The 15,974-nt window shown below is 35.7% G+C and overlaps 1 long non-coding RNA gene across 1 annotated transcript in view; it reads right to left on the minus strand.

Annotated features, from left to right (window-relative positions):
- Positions 1–1,465: 1,465 nt before the first annotated feature.
- Positions 1,466–15,974, minus strand: part of LOC130457467 (uncharacterized) — a 53,872-nt gene continuing 39,363 nt past the window's right edge. Inside the window, exons 2-3 of the long non-coding RNA XR_008916697.1 lie at positions 15,828–15,897; positions 1,466–10,878 (exon numbers count right to left, since the gene is read on the minus strand). This is a non-coding gene — a long non-coding RNA (uncharacterized LOC130457467). The remainder of the gene's footprint in view (positions 10,879–15,827; positions 15,898–15,974) is intronic.

Raw genomic sequence — 15,974 nt, forward strand, 5'->3', positions numbered from 1 at the left:
TTCCAATAAATAGCATTCAAGGCCATGTCCTTTGGATGGATTGGGACCTCAGCAGGGGTTTCTTATTCTTAAATGGTCCAACTGTGCTAGACATCAGGGTTGACAAAGCAGACCTGAAAGTAAATGCCATTTTTAAAATCAGAGCTAACTTTGTCCAAGATAGACATGGGAAGCAAGTGCCTAAGCCCAAGTAGAGAGAGCCCCTATCATCTAGATTCAAGGGGCAGGGGGATTAGACTTCCATATGATCCTTACTTATAAATTATCTTACACATTTCTAAATATCTTATTTTAAGAATTTATGTTAAAATGACAACATTTCAATGAAGACTTTCAATTATATATTGGTTTATTTTTCTTTTAAAAATGAAAAAAGATGTGTCCCCCTTTGTCAGATCTTCTGCATTTACTATGATATTAAAATATTCATTTCCCCCCATTTTCAATCATTCCTCTGTAATTCAATGAAACACCCCAGAAATTTGCCCTGAAGAACAGAATAAACATTTTTATAGGAGCCACTAATGAATGATTAGCAAATTCTTTAGAAATGTAGATCTCTAGTATTGTAGCCACATAGCAAAGAGTCAGAGAGAGTGTATTCCTAAGTATTCAACTGGTTCTGAGAAGGCACCTAAGCTTGTAAAAAGGCATTAAAAATTTTATTGACAAAAGAGTAGTAACCTCCCACCAACTCCATCCACCTCATTTCTAGCCTAGATTTTTGGTGTCTTTCTGGATGTTCTTCATTCTATCCTCTGTCTCTTGCCTTCTCTGGCCTCTTACATGACTCAATTTGGATCCCACCAATTTGGATCCCTCCAAAAGGATGTTCAGGGTCTCTTCTCATCCCACCAATTCTGCTACTGCCTGCTCTCTGAAATGAGCTATTTACATTGAATATATCTTTTACATTCATATTTGTTTGTATGGTGCCTTTCCATTAGAATGTGAACTCCTTTAAGGAATGCATCCTGGTTTTCATTTAATTTTATTTTTTTGTTGCCTTTGTATTCCCTGACATTAATATAGTGCCTGACACATAGGAACTCCTTAACAAATGCTTGTTGGTTAACTGACTGTTAGTTTTCTTGGAAATTTGGAATTATATAGCTGTCTCTTGAGAAAGCTGTGTTGGATACATGAATAAGTATGTTGCTAAAATGATAAGTGTCTTTAAAATAAATAACTCAATTGTTGCAGTATGTCTAATTAGTTTGATCTATATCAAAACACATAATGTATGTTCCTCCAATTTATACTTTCTTGCTTTTTTGCAGCCTATTCTGGCAACTCCTGGGAAGTTTAAAAGAGTGATCTGCAGGACTTTTTCACTCTTTACCAATATTTCTTCATGCTATGTTTATGGAGCCTTTACCCACCTTTTAAATGAATTGAATTCAGGTACATTTACTTTCATCTAATCATTTCATAGGCTTTGTACTTTTTTAAATCCATAGTTTCCTTTTTGAGGTCTGCCTAATGATGATAATGTGACAAAGTGACAAAACAGATGAGACTTAAAATGTCTAATGGATAAAGTAAGTGAAAATGGAAAGAAACATTGTCTTGAAAGTTAAAAGTCATTCAACCTCTCTGGAAATGAGAAACATCATTTTTTCCTTGATAAAGAGTTTTAAAAGCTGTTAAGTAACTCCCCTATGTATTGTATTACAGAGATCATTTCAAGAGGCACATCCATAATAAATGTAATAGAAACATAAATAAATCCCCAAACAGATAAGCTGTAAGGGATTTAGAAGAGCTATAACACACCCCAGTAATCCTCCATACCACATTGCCAGAAATGGCTTTGAATGGACTCTTGAGTTACATGGAAATAAAATACAAAGAGCTCTCAGTGTAAGGGGGAAGATGGTTAAAATGGAGAGTCTATTAGAGCTGAGTGTTGGGAGCAGACAGTATTGGAAAAACACACTGGCATTTGAACAGGTATGTTGCTTTGGATCAAATGAGAAGCTGGGTAGTTGTTCTTCCCTAATCCTTCAATTCTAACCACATTCTAAATATATTGATTTGCAAATATGCAGAACAGAATAACTTTATTCTTCTTGGGTTTGATTTCACATATTTCAGTCTCATTTTACTACTAACAAACTGAATGCAGATTGTTGGTCTGCCACATCATCTTTACAATCTGCACTGGCTCCTTCTGCTCCTACCTCAAATGTGAGCCGGACTCTCTGGTTTTGAAATAAACACTTTGCTTGACCTCACTGCCTTCCCGAGCTTCTGACCTATTTTTCTCTTACCCATAACTGCTAAATATCTTTTAGAACTCTCTTGCAGTCTGGCTGCGAATTGGTGACTCCATCAAATCTCTCCTCTTTTGGGTCACTAGAGCCCTTTTTACCACAAAACGCTGTGTGTGTTTATGTATATACATATACATGTGTAAATATGTGTATTAATGTTACTGCTTTGTATATTCATTTCTCAGTAGCCTTCCCCTCTTTGCAACTGTTGACCACTTAACTTTTCTTGAAATTATCTTGTTAAGGCCCAGGATTTCACCCACCACCAAGGAAGGCCATGGACAATGCAATCAGGCAAGGAAAAAGGCCATTTATTATGGAACTGGTATGCACACCAGTGGGAACCTCTACCATCAGAATTCCGAGTTTGCTTCTGAAAGTCTGGGCCTTAAGTACTTTTCAGCATGTATAGCCCCCCTTCCAGCCCCTTATCTGCTACATACCATTGTTGGAACATTGCCGGTGTGTATGGCTCCCCTCAGCCCTTATCGGTTACATACTATCCTTGGGACCTTGACAATTTTATGTTATTGGGGTCTTCTTGGCCTTTATCTGGTACCCACTGCAGCTGGGGTCTTTGGCACATTTATGGTTCTAACACTCCTAAGGTTAGGCAGCTCCATGTTCAGGCATTCCTGAACTTCCAAGGCTAGGCAATTTTTTGTTCTGGCCTCCCTCACTCTCTCCTTCCTCGGACTTCATAATTTTACAACTTCTGGTTCTCTTGGTTCTTCTCCTGATTTTATAACCTCTGCCCTTTTCTTAGATACATTTCCTCCTTTCACTTGCATCCTGTACCCACACTTCACCTCTCATGTTAAGTCTTCCTCCAGAGTAAGCAAAAGTTAGGGGTTCCTTAGGGTTTAGGCTAATGCTTTGTCCTAATCCTCAGCTCTTTTCTCTATATATTATCCCTTTATAATTTAATCCTTTATGTCCTCAACCATTTCTACTATGAGAATGATTCCCAAATTCCACTCCTGACTTCTCACATGATCTTCAGTTTTCTGTCTTCAACTGCCTTTTGGATATGTCTACACTGATGTTTTGCATCACCTCAATGCCAATTGTTCCAAAAACCAAAATAATTATCTTTCCCTTTAAAATGACTTACATTAATACTATTGTGATCAAAGGAATAATAAACTGGAAGAATTCCATGAGAACTGGAACAACCTCCAGGAATTGATGCAGTGAAAGGAGCAGAACCAGGAGAACATTGTACACAGAGACTGATACATTATGGCACAATTGAATGTAATAGATTTCTCTACTAGCAGCAATGAAATGATCCAGGACAATTTCTGAGGGGCTTAAGAGAAAGAATGCTATTCACATCCAAAGAAAGAACTGTGGGAGTAGAAACACAGACGAAAAACAACTGCTTGATCACATGGGCAGATGGGGATATGATTGGGAAATGATCACTGTAATGCAAATATCAATAATATGGAAATAGGTCTTGATCAATGAATGACACATGTAAAACCCAGTGGAATTGCATGCCAGCTATGGGAGGGGGCTTAGGGGAGAAGAAGGAAAGAACATGAATCTTGTAACCATGTAAAAGTATTCTAAATCAACTAATCAAATAAAAATTTCCAAAAAAAATGACTTCCATTCCTGATAATCTTATTTTTGTCAACATAGTCCTCTCCAAGGTTTGACAGTTTGCAAACTTCAAGCCATTTTGATCCCCCTTTTCCTTCAGTGTCCATATCCAATAAATTATGAATGGCTTCAAGTATATCTTCATTGCTTATTTTCCATGCATATCATACCACAACTATTTTAATCTAGTCTTTGGTGATTTCATCCTGTCCCATCTGACAACCTTTTCTTTTGATTCTCTTGTTCCATCCCAGACTTCTTTTTCTAAGTCACCGTGCACACTCATGTCTAATTAAATTTCCTAACACTCTACTACCATATTGCTCCTCTTCAGCACAAGGTCAAATTTTGCCTCTTAGACTTGGAATGAAAGTCTTTCACAACCTGACACCAGAGTGTGTATGTGTTTGTGTGTATGTGTAAACACAAATATATTTTTCAACTTTATGTTATATATTTATATTTGTATCATTCTCTTTTTTCTCAGCACTATGTCTTCTTTCCCTCCACTCTGTTCTACGACACAATTTTCAAAACAGATCTTTTTCATTTCACCTACATAGCAGCCCAGAATATCTCCTTTATTGTCTGGACTATCTTACACATCATTCAAAGTTCAACTGTAGTTGCACCTTCCATGAAAACTTCCCTAGCAATGCAAACCAATCAACATCTTTTTTTTCTGCCATATTTCTATAGATATTATTGTTTGTTTCACTCAAATCAAAGGGATATATATATATGTATATATATATATATGGACATATATATATATGTATTTACTCATATACATATTTATATGCATATTTATATGCACAGTACATATATATGCACTTTTCATCATTTATATGGGACTGAAATGTCCTTGATCATAAGGTCATGCCTTATTTGTCTCAGACTATTAATGAGTTAATTAATATTCATTATCTTCTCTGCATAGCGCATATTAATTTGTTTCAAGAACAAATGAAGAAATCGAATTTGTTCAGTGCTCAAAAGGCACTGGTTTATAGTAAGAGATAAATAACAAGAATCTTTGAGTCAAAAGGTAAAACAAAGGCTACTAACTTCGTGCTCTACTTGAACAAGAAATCTCTCTGCATCCTACATAAAGAATGATCAACCAGCAATGGCCAGTGAGGAAAAGCCTTCTCCCTGCTACAAAAAAGCATATTCCATTATTTACTTATTTTAATTCTTAGGGAGTTAGTATTGCTGTTTCCCCCTTAACTTAAGCTTAAAATTATGTCTTTTCCATTGTTCAAAGTTTAATTCATCTTCCTTGGGACAAACTTTCAAACTTCACATCCCCCCCATAAGTGTCACTTATTACATTCAGATTGTTGTTGTGGTTTATTGATTTTTTTTTTTTTGTATCTTGGCTATCATCTAGTTTTAGCTATTCTTCAGCTTTGTGTTATCTGCAAATTTGATGAGTATGCTGTCTATGTGCTTTAAAGACATAGAGCATATGTAGAGAAGTTATTGGTGGCATGATGAATCATATTAACAGATGACTCAAAACTCAAAGCTAAGAGGAATAGAGACAACATAAAACAATAAAGGTACATGAAGATGTTACAAATGCAGAATATTGGTATAAATCTGATGCAAGAAAATGAAATGAAAATTAATAAGAAGTTTTATCATTTTGCCTTCAGAAGTTTAAGCTACAGTATAAGTCAGCAATTTCTCTGAAAGAGCTGAAGGTTTTAAAGAACTTCAGACTACACAGAATTCATCATTATGACATGTAAGTCAAGAAGGCAAGTGGTATCATGATTCAAAGGCTTATGTAAGAAATAGAATTGATCTTAGGAACTGTTCAGTCCAAGCTATCTATCTATCTATCCATCTAACTAACTATATATATTTTTCAGAGATGAGGAAGAAGGCTATAGTAAAGTGAAGTTCCTTACATGAAACTTCCATGAGAGTGACTATGTCTGGAACTAGAGACAGATTAGCCCCTGTGAATTTTGCCTTTGTCAGACATCTAACAAATTCACTTCTAGGTGTCACATTTGAAGGAATTCAAAGCTAAACTTGTCTGAAAAGATTTTGGACAAGTTGGGGAAAATGATCAGAATTTCAAGGGATATCAAGAAAATGCCATAGGCATATGTACTGAAGAAAGGGAAGCTGTTTGTTCTTGAAAAAAAAAAAAAGTTTTTGGTGTGGGAATACAATACGTATATACAAAATTCTTTAAAGATATTATCTGATGGAAAGATTAAATTTATTCTATTCAGTCACAGGTAGCAGAAGGAGGGAGCAATGGGAAAAAATATAAGACATTTATTTGTCATATAGAAAAAAGAAACTAAGCAAAAAAAAAACTTTCTCGCATTTACAGCTATTCTAAAGTAGAATGAATTTCCTTGGAAGGTAGGATTATATCTAAGAGAACTTTAATCAAAGATAGGATAGACAGTTTTCAGGAATGGGGTAAATAGGAATCTTACTAAAGTTCTAGATAGGTGGATGAGTATTTAGATTTCTTCTTTAATAAGATTATTTTTTGTTCCTGTGGCTCTGTTTAGTAACATTTGGTAAATTTATTTAAAAAGTTCATTTTACAAAAGCTGAATTGTTTGCTTAGTGACTTCCCCCCATCAAACTATTCTGTTAACAATTGTAATTACAAACCATACCATTTGGTTTTCTCATCTCGATTTCAGAATTATTTATTTGCTCACATATTTGTTTGTGTTTAGAGCTCTAATTTCATTGATTTGAGGAATTCACAATGAAAATACCCCCTCTACTACTTGTAAAAATTAAAATTAATGTGCAATAATAAAAATATATTATATTTTAAAAGATTGATTAATTATCATTAGAAGCAAAGTAATAAAAAGGTAACAAAATAAAACCAATCACGTGCCCATGGCTAATGAGCCTCTTTAAAATTCCCTCTTACCACAATTACCATGCTGACAGTAAGCCAAAGAGGCTGAGGCCAGCCAACCCAGTGGCTAATATCCACTGCCTACAGGAAGTATGTAATAACAGGAAGCCAGTAGGCTCCCAGGAAATGTAGTTTTTAGTGACAGATTTCCAATTACACATTCCCTTCTGATGATCATTTGGGGGGGCTAGTTTCCCAAATTAAATCATTTAACATAATCAACTTTTGAATTACAATAATTTAGGGATAAAAGGGAAAGGAACAAACCCATGATTGCTAGACACATTGACAAAAAGCCAGTTAGGGGACAGTCCCCATTTGGCAAAAGAGCATACATACAAAAAGAAATGCATTCAATCCCACACAGCTCAAATCACCACATCCCAAAGTTTACTCTGGATCTTCTGGTGCAGCATGTTTTCTGTGTAGGCATCTTCATGGTGCTTTCTCCAAACAGTTCATTTTCTATATTTGGAGAGTTAGCCTGTTTCTATCCTAAAATTACTCTCAAAAAGAATTTAAACTTTGCATATTATAATAATTATATACCCCCCCAAAGAGGATGTTGAAAAACACAGGGATCACTTAGAGATACATGGCTGAATTATGAGGTATATGAGTCAATTGGCAAGAGAAATCAAAAACATGAAAAAAAATAAAAGAGAAAAGATAACTTCTGGATGAAATATAGACTATAGGTGGTAAATATAAAATTCAAAGTAAAGGAATATAAGCCTATAACGGGTCCTTGAATCAGGGCCCAATTAAAGTGATTTAAGCAATTATGCATTTACCCAATCAGTAGCCAAACTACAGACAAACTACAGAACGTTTGCCACACTATGAAAAATAGAAAAGGGCCTAAATTCATGGCAGCAAATAGGAGCCAGGATGGAGACAGAATAATTGATATTATATAGTTGATATAGAGTGTGTGGTACAAGGAAGACCTGCATTTAACACATGTTGAACAGTCACAACATCAAGTCTCATACATGATCAAGTCTATTCAATCTATGTGCAGAAAGTCATAAATTCACAAAGGACTGGTTTGTTCTTTTTGACCTTGTGCTCAATTGACACTATACAAGTAGCTTTATGCTTCTTTGGCACTGTGCAATGGCTCTTTTTGTATTTCCTTCTCCTGGAATCCTACAGAATCATTAAGCAAAGTCCCATAAATTTTAAAACAATCAATGGCATTATTTTTTATAGTCTAAAGATTTTGGGGTATGTATTGACATTAGGGCAAATATATTTTAAACTTATATTACTGCAAAATCAAAAAAGTTAAAGAAAATCTCAATACTGGTGACATGTGCTTCAAATACAAAAAGGATAGAAAAAATAAAACTGAAATAGTATATTGCACATGCAAGCAAAAACAATAATAATTTTTTAAAAAAATCAAAAATACATAGTGTACAATCATTGACACACTGTGTCAGCTAAGGAAAGGAAGAATACAAAGGTTTCTCACCCAAAATGAGATCTATTTCCATTTCAAACTTGGCCATGATACACTGTGTGAGTGCAAATAATTTTCAAAAACTAACAGTTTTTTTTTTTTATATAAAGAACAGTAGTACAACAGGTAACGAACATTCAAAAAGTATCAAAATCCCCAAAGTTATAATAACACATTTAATGACAACAACAAACAAACCTACTATCATTTGGATTCACATGAGTCTTCGGTACAAAATAAAAAAAAACACTTAGAAGCTAATGGATACTTGTCATAAGTTTTTCATTTGTAGTAATCTTTTAACCTTGACTGAGTTATTTTTTTCAATCTATTACTGTCATCATTATGAAAATATGGCAGAGGAATCTAGCAAAAACAAACCTCTCTACTGTTGATGTTGCATCTGAAAAAAATGTCACCAAGAATCTAGATCATTCTGGAAGAAGGGTAGAGTAAACTGGAGAATGACAAATGACAGATGCTCCCTTTTGGGAGCATGGCTCCCAACTCCCCAGCTCCTCTGGTATGAGACTGTGAGGTCCCATCCATTTATATTTTTACAAATGTGGAGTGGGGATTGCAGCAATTTACCTGCAATTGCTATATGAAAGGGAATAACTAAAGGAATTATGATTTAGAGGAGAAGAGACAAGTTGAAGAGAGAGGTTAATGAATAGAGATAGATACCAGATCATATCTTTTCATGGAAGGACGCGGCTTCCCTTCCATCTTCCTTTGCTGAGCACACAATGCAGAAAGATAGAAATTAACCAGAATGCATGAATAAGGAATCAGGAGTGAGGTGAGAAGAAAGAGAAAAAAGAGAGAAAATCTTTAGAGGTATACTGGCTCTCCATAACAGGAGAGATCCATGTGGCTAGCAGACAGGTAGGAGTGAGAGACAGACAGAGGAAGAGAACAAGAGAGAGAGGGTCTCTTCCTTCCTGACTTTTTACTGATGTAATGACATCAGAGGCAGGTAATACATATAGAGGATTTACATTGGCTTGACAAATCCTTGACGTACAAGCTAGACGTGTGGTAAGTACAGCCTGCTCTTTTCAAACTCCCAGAACAAATACCGCATGGCCTGCTCATAAATTATACATTGGAATGCTGTCTGACAGGTCCAGAGCTGAGCTCTTTGTGGCTCAGCTCTGAGATTCTTCCTGGAATCCTACAAGGATATAATTGCACTTCACTTCAGCTACTAAAACAGACCCTTTAACTCAGAGGCAGGCAAAATGATCAGTCAGAGTTATTGAAAAAAATCTAAAATCAGGTCTGAAGGCCCCTTTAAAATCAATTTGATATATTTAACTGATTAAATTTTCCAAAGGTTGTTAACAAGGTTGACAGAGTCCATCCATCCTCTATGTGACGTTTAACAAAGCCAAAATGTAAAAAAAAAAAAAAAAAGCTGTTTTTATGGACTCATACAATGATATTTTGTTCAGTCTAGTTATAGGGGAAAGGCAACAGAATACATCTAATAGCTAAAACACGGTAGATTCAAATGATTCAGTGCAACAGAATAGTATTGATCAGATTAATATATGAACTTAAAACAACAAAATTAAATCATAAACAAAACAACCAGCAAATACAATAAAATGCAGAGACATTCATAAAACAATGGAGTCTGAAAAGTCTTAACATTTTCACCTCCAATCTCATTAAGTTTCTTCTCTATTTGTTCAGATTCCTTTTTTTTGAAAGCTCTGGGATCTCCCATAGCGAGGGAGAATTTCTCGCTGTACATGGTTTGGTGGAATGCCAAACTGGATGAATCTTAGAGACTGGGCAGGTCCAAATGGCAAAGGGCTGTAGAAAGATGAATTTCTCCCCTGCATATCAGGCAATATGATTGAAAGGACCAGTGCACCCAATAAGGGTAGAAAGAGAAAACATCCTATAACTAGAAGTTGTCTGAAATAGGCAAGTTACTGTTCTTCTGTAGAATGAACCATGCTTGTAATTTTCTTCCTGTTTGGAAGAGTAACTTTCTTTCCCCTTCCCCCCTGCGGTAAAACACTGGGGAGCAGTTTGTTTCTCCTACCATACAGACAGGGAGTTAGGAATCTGATTATTGCCTAAGGATCAGAAGAAATCAATAAGAAGGTTCAACGGCTGAGAGGGCGATGCAGCAAAGCACTGTGGAGTGCTTAGGGCATGTTGGAGCACAAAAGACAACATGGCCATCCAATGCAGCTGAGGAAGTCTCCAGGTGTAACGACTTTTCGTGCCACTGGACCCAGGCTTCCAACGCCAAGAGAGTGGGACTGTCTCTGTGCATCAACTTTTCCACTTAAATCTCCTTCACACACAAGTGTCTTAGTGCACACTCATCTATCATAGATGAAAATGCACAAAGACAATCGTAATTCTCGGTTACCGAGAGACTACTACTATATTACCTAAGGAAAACACACTCTGGTTTTTACCAGATGCCTGGAGAGCAGCTCCAAGTTTGTCTGAAGATATAGCAGCAGGTACCAGCAACCCAGCAGGATCCACAACAGTGTTCAGGGTAAGGGTCAGGGCCAGAGGATCAGGAGATCAGGAGGAGAAGGAGCAGGCAGTATCATGAACAGGCAGGATCAGCAGCAGCTCTGAAAAGAGGAAGCATCAAGGAAAGATGGTTGAAGCAGATGGGTGAGAGAAGCGGTTTATCACTTCTTTGCCAAGTCTTTCAAACTAAAAGAGCCAGGCTGATAGGGAGGGTGGTCATCAGAAGGTAGGGACTGCAGAAGTAAGGCAGCAGCTCCAAAGAGAGTTCAGAGTTCTCTTGGAGTTTGAGTGGGTGGGGGGGTTGGGGGGGTGAGGGGTGAAAAGCCTTGGCAGGAGAAATTTGGCTTAAAAAATTATCTAGGCTCTCTTAAAAAAATTGAGAAGTCCTTCTCCAACTAGTGGTTGCCATCAATGTAAAAAATAAAATTAATGTGTAATAATAAAAATATTATATTTAAGTGATTTATTAATTATCATTAGAAGTAAAGGAATAAAAAGGTAACAAAATTAAACCAACCATGTTCCCATGTCTAGTCAGCCTCTTTAGAATTCCCTCTTACCACCATCACCATGCTGACAGGAAGCCAACGATGCTAAGGCCAGCGAAATCCCAAAAAGAAATTACTAAAGTAAATGGAATTTATGGTAGTTTATTTACAATATTTACAGTAGAAGGAAGATATTAAGGAAGGAGTGATAGAGAGAAAACTCTGTCTTCTTCTGATACCAGTTAGAATCTCTAAGTCCCAGCCAGGGGAAGAGAGTTTCAAGAATATTGGCCTTACCTGGAGGCATCACACCTCCAGAAAGGCAGGGTCACTCAGCTTTTCACTCACCAACTGTGACAGTCTAAAAGAAGTCTGGGTGTCTGCCTTCAAGTCTCTCCTCAAGGGTCTGTCCTCCAGCCACTCCTCTGAGTCAGTGTCCGAATCTCCAAACTATTGTCTAAATATCTGAGTCCAAATGCATGATCCAAATCCAAATGACCCAAAAGTCCAAATGAATATTCTGCCTTTTGGTCCTCTTTTTAAAGATCTTTTTCTCTTGTGTCATTTCCCCTAAATTTCATATCTATCAATCATAGAAGACACTTTATTCCAGGACTGCCCATTCTTTAGTTCTCACCTTCTCTGGTTAGATTTTCTCCAGCACTGTCCACTCTTTAGTCCTCACCTTCTTTGGTAAGATTATATCTTTCTGGGTTCCTTGACACCTCCTTTAGTAAGTTTACCTTTTGTAGTTACTTAACACCTTTTTGTAGTTAAAATGGGCAGATCTACTTAAATACTAAGCTATCACCTTTTTGTGGATTACAATTTTAGCTCCACTATAAAGGAAGAGCTAAGTACCTTCATTGTAAAAATCAGGAGAGTACATTTTTTTCTTCACAATAAAGAAAGAGCTAAGTCTTTTCATTGTTACAATCAGGATATTGCTAAATCCAATCTTCACACTAAAGGAAGTAAGTAACAACAGGAAATCAGTGGGCTCCCAGGGAGTGTAGTTTTTAGGGTAAAAGATATCCAATTACAAATTCTACAGATCTGCAACTGTGTGAAGACATAGTGTAGGTTCTAAAGACAAACAGTGGGTAGACAGTCAGGCTTGAGGCCTGCCTCTGTCACATTCTATAATCCTTTCATAGAACCCCAATGCAACTACAAGGATTTTTCAACATGAGATGTATAAACTTTATTTTCCTTTCTTTGTTTCTGTAAATGTTTTGATAACTGTACAAGAATATAGTTGGGTGCTTTTTTTTAACTCTACATATTTTATTTATTTAAAAACAAACAAAAAATTTATTATATTTTTTATTTAAAATATTTTGTTTAGGAATAAATAGCTTCACCAGAAGGGCTTCATGACATACATAAAAGTTAAGAACTGCTACTCTAAGACTATAAGTTTCAGGGAAGGTAGAGATTTTCACTGGTAGAGGGAGTTCCTTATTAAAATTTTTACTTTGGGTCACATAACTCAATTCAATTTTTTTAACAATTGTAAATGTTGGTTCAGTTGTCCATTTCTGGGAAAATATATTTTACCCAAATAGTATAATAATTATGGAAATGCAAGGATAAATACTCAAGAGACATGTTAAGATCTTTTATTTTTTAATTTTGATTAATTAATTAGTTTTTTTACATTAAAATACCTAGGTAACTTTATTTCTCCTTCCCTCCTATTAGAAAAGGCATCATTTAACAAAAACATATATGTATATATAAAGCTATATTTTGATTGTTTTTATTTCAGTGCTTCCTCTGGAGGTGGACATACACAAGACATTCTTAAAATAATATTTCTGTTGCTGGGTATAATGTTATCTTGGTCTACTCATTTCATTCTTCAGAATTTTATGTAGATATTTTCATGTCTTTTTCCCTCAAAATTAACTTGTTCATCATTTCTTATAGCACAGTAGTATCCTATTGCAATTATATGCCATATTAAAGTTTAATTGTGGTTGGACTCTGAATATTTATATAGGTGGTCGCCAGTGATTTAATTTCTAAATCCCAAAATGAATTACTAAAGTAAATGGAATTTATAGTAGTTTATTTACAGTAGAGGGGAGATATTAAGGAAGAGAGAAAAGGGGAGAGAGGGATCGATAGAGCTCTGACTTCCTCTGATACCAGTTAGAAATTCTAAGCCTCAGTCATCAGAAGAGAGTCTCAAGATGATTGGCCTTTCCTGGAGGCTTCACACCTTCAGAAAGGCAGGGTCACTAATTCAGCCTTTCACTCACCAATGGTGACTGTCTACAAAGATATCAGTCTGAAGTCTCCTGCACGAGGTCCTCCAGGGGTCTGTTCCTCCAGTCTAACTCTGAGTCAGAGATCTTCCATCAAATCCAAGCTCAAGAAACTGATCCTCCAGTCCAACTCTGAGGCAGAGATCTCTTCAATCTCCTTGAATTGAATATCTTCTTCTGGCCTTTGGTCCTCTTTTTAAAGATATTTTTCTCTTGTGTCACCTCCCGTAAATTTCACATCTACCATTCACAGCAGACACTTTTCTCCAAGACTACCCACTCTTTAGTTCATACCTTTTTGCTTAGATTATACCTTTTTTGGTTACTTAACACTTTTTTTTCATTAGTTCACCTTTTGTAGTTACTTAACACCTTTTTTGTAGTTAAAATGGGCAGATCTACTTCAAATACTGAGTTACCACTTTTCTGTAAATTAAAATCTAAAAATAGATTGAGGATTACAATTAAATCTTCCCAATAAAGGAAGAGCTAAGTACCTTCATTGTCACAATCAGAGATTACAATTTAATCTTCACAATAAAGGAAGAGATAAACATCTTCATTGTTACAATCAGGAGATAGCTAAATACAATCTTCACAGCCACAAATTGTTTAAACATGCCTCAATTGATGGGCTTCCCTTTGTTATCCATTTCTTAGTCATCACAAAGAGGTATAATATATAATTTGTTTTCCTTTTCCCTTGATTACCTTAGGAAATAAATTTAATAGTATTATTGATGGGGGAACATTAAACATAGTTTTATTATGCTAAATATAAATCCAGATTGCTCTCCAAAATGGTGAGAAAAGTTCACTATTCTACCCACAGTGCCTTAGTGTCCTCTTTTTCCATATCCCCTCTAACATTTGTCATTTTTTCCCTTTAATCATTTTAACTAATCTGATACATATGAAATGATATCTGAGTTGGCTTTAGTTTTCATTTCTCCAATTAAATGATAAGAGTATGTATGTGGTTATATTTAAACTTAATATATCTACAAGTTATTATTTTTCATAACATTTATTAATAATCATTTAAGATAGAAAAGGTAGATAAGCATAGATTTAAAGTCTCTTCCTTACTCTAAGTTCTGACCATGTGCAGCCTATTCTCCAAGAATCCCTCTCTCCCTCACCTGTCTGCTCCAGCCAAATGTCTGTGCCAAAAGAACTTAGGTGGCCTCTGCCCACTCTCTTTTATTGATTTTCACAGACTCAACACTGGCATGTGAAGAATGTTGATGAACTGGGTCAACAACTCAGGAAGGGGAGGGGATGAACTTCTCTCCACACAATCCCCCTGGGATCCTTTATGAGACTAGTCTTCCCAATGGAACATTTAAATATAACTATCTTATATCTCTAAATATCATCTAGCTAAAAGTAGAAACAATATTTCATTTTCTAAGAGTAAGTTACTATAGTTAGAGATAAAAAGGAAAATAAAAGAAGAAAACAAAAATGATTTATAGACACATTTACAAAATGCCAATTAGGGGACAGTCCCCTTTGGCACAAGAGTATAAATTCAGAATAAGTATGTTTAACCCCCTTCAGTTCAGTTCATTATATCCCAAAGTTCGTTCTGGATCTTTTGAAGTAATGTGGCTTCTTCAGGCATCTTTGTAGGACCTTCTCCACATGGATCCACTTTCTTGATTCAGGATGTTGGCAAGTTTCTTTTCCTGAAATTTCTCCAAAAGATTTTAAATGTTGTATTTTAGGATAATTACACAGTCCCCCCTGAGGAGGTATATGAGACAATTGTCAAAAGATAAACAAACCCTCAAAAAAAATCCTAAATAAAAGAGCAAAAAATAAATTCTGTATAAGAATAAGTACAAAAATAATAAAAAATAAAAATCTTATGTGTATAAAATTCTGACTAAAAAAAATAAACCTGTAACAGGTCCTTGAATTACTAGCAAGGCCCAATTAAAGTGATTTGCTTCCTACAAGTTTGTAGGACAATTGCAGAGATATAGCACTTTACACATCAGTTGCCAGGACTACAGAAAATTGCCAAACTATAAAGAGAGAAGGGACTAGGTTTCAGAAGCAAATGGAAAAAAAATCATTCCCTGGTTTGATTTTACCTTCATTGTCAGGGATATGGGGAGCCAGGAGGACAGCCTAACTCTGGTACTTGACTGAGAGTGTTTTACAAGGAGTATAGTACAAGGAGTCCTGCTTCTTAACATATGTCAAGTGCTGCTACCTCTAGTCTCACACTAGGTTCAAGTACTTTCATATTTCATATTGGTAGAAGTTTAATAATCCTACCTGGATTGGTTTAGTCCTTTTTGACATCTTGCTACTTGGCACTGTATAGTGGATCTTTTGTTCCCTTCTCCTGAAATCAGACACAATCATTATAGAAAGTCTCTTAATATTTATCAATTTATCACAAGTTTCCATAGTCTAAAGGTT

This window comes from Monodelphis domestica, chromosome 2 (genome assembly GCF_027887165.1).
Source record: "Monodelphis domestica isolate mMonDom1 chromosome 2, mMonDom1.pri, whole genome shotgun sequence".
NCBI classification, from domain to species: Eukaryota; Metazoa; Chordata; class Mammalia; order Didelphimorphia; family Didelphidae; genus Monodelphis; species Monodelphis domestica.